Consider the following 2,096-nt stretch of genomic DNA (forward strand, 5'->3'; position numbering starts at 1 on the left):
TAAATATTTTATTAAATTGTATTACTATAAATATTTTTTTTCAAAAAAGTGCATAGTCACAGAGAATAAATAATATTTCATAATAATATTATAAATTACTGTTAAAAATTTTATGAAAGAACTTTATGTTTATAGAAAAGAAAATAAAATATTGCTCAATACATATATGTATATATATATACTAAATCTATACTAAATCTATACTAAAATACTTAATATTGAACTGATTTTGTGATTTAAAATTGAAGACTACCTCGTCAAAAAACAAAGCTAACTTTTTTTATTGATAATCTACACATAGGGCAAGAACTATTAGACTTACTTTCAGACACCTGCGCCACGCCTTTTTCATATTAAATTAACATGTTGCCATTTTTAAATTTAATTTGAAACTATTTTCGTGTAAATTTTTAATTATATGAAATAATAACAAAAAAATTTAGTTTTGTAAAATTTTTAAATAAACATCCAAAATCTATAAAAAATGGTCACTTTTAATTGTCTATATCTCTGAAACCTTAGAAGAGGGCTCAATATAATTGATATAATTCACAATATAATTGATATATTTTTTAATATTAAGAAATTATTTAAAAAAAAGCGGTGTTTGCTGTGGTAAAGTGGAAACTATAAAACCCCACTTTCAAGGGTGTTGCGGCACGCTTAAAATGAATTTTCTTTCCACTTTGGTACTAAAAAATGAAATATCTAATCTAGTCAGCAAAAAATATGTTTCGTACACAAAAAAAGGGCTACCCTAGTGTATACAGACAAAACATGTCACCAGCATTAGATTATTTAATGCAAATTAGTTAAAGTTAAACCCCAAAGAAAAAAATTTCATATGTAACATTTACCTATTAAAGTCCTACTTAAGTTCTATAATATTAATCACTTAAAACCGTAGACTTTTAAACTATCGTAGGTGGTTTTTTGAAGTTTTAAATATTCTCTTACTATTCAAATAATAATATGGAAGCTAGTAAATATTTAATTTATATACACATATTATGCTAGTAAGTATCGGTCAAAAATTTCAGATATACTTACTCTTCTTCGAGTTCATATTGCAGTGACTCCTTTTCTGTTTTATATCTATGTTTTGTTTCTTCAACAGAATTTAAATTTATTCCCTGATTGGTATTTTCAATTATTTTAAGTAATTTCTTCTGGTGTATACGCTGTAGTTCCTTTTTTCATAAAAAAGTAAAAATAAGATTATTCATATTATGAGCTTTTCAGAAGGTTTGCTTATTGTTAAATACGGTACAAACAATCATCATATCTTATTAATGACTACAAATAAATCAGTAAATACTACAGCAATGTTTATAAGTCATAATTTTTTTTTATCAATATTTATTTACAACGTATCATGATTTTATTCTATACAAATTATACCCGTATTTGACTCAATACATTTACCATAAGTCAAGACTTTGGTTATTGTTTAATTAGTAATCCCAAACCATTCACAGCGTTTTATCTTTATAATTTCTGAATTTCAACTAGCATACTATACTCAGTTTCCAATAAAGAAAAATCTCTCCTAGACATATCAATGCCTCCACAAAGAATATAGCCTTCCGTCTTCATATCACAAATACATGGACTCCTACCGTAACGGAGATAACAACAGTGAGACCGACTAAAGGTAAGAAATTCTTACTGAATTTATTAGATAAAATACGAGTATGACCTATTTTCTTGCTCAGGTATACACACAATTTCAATCCCTATTGTTTTATGGTTCCGTCCCATAGATGTGATGGAATACTTCCATCTTGACCCGTGTTCGATTAAACATCCCTTCCTATACCTTTTTTTATACCTTTCTTAGCCTCCTTTACTGGCCCCATCCCACTCGATGGTGCAGTGTCCGGTCACAGTAACAATAACGCACACACTTACCTTCTCATTTTCTAGTTTATCAATAGCCTTTTGCCACAATTCATCAATTTGTTTTTGTCTTTGTCTCAACAGTTTCTTCTCTTCAATTTGATAAAGTTGTGCCCTTTTCACTTCCAATATATTTTGTTTACTTTGCCAATGTCTCATTTCCTCACAATTTTCGCTGTTAAAAAATTTAAAAAATG

The sequence above is a fragment of the Teleopsis dalmanni genome, chromosome 2 (genome assembly GCF_002237135.1).
Source record: "Teleopsis dalmanni isolate 2A chromosome 2, ASM223713v2, whole genome shotgun sequence".
Taxonomy (NCBI): domain Eukaryota; kingdom Metazoa; phylum Arthropoda; class Insecta; order Diptera; family Diopsidae; genus Teleopsis; species Teleopsis dalmanni.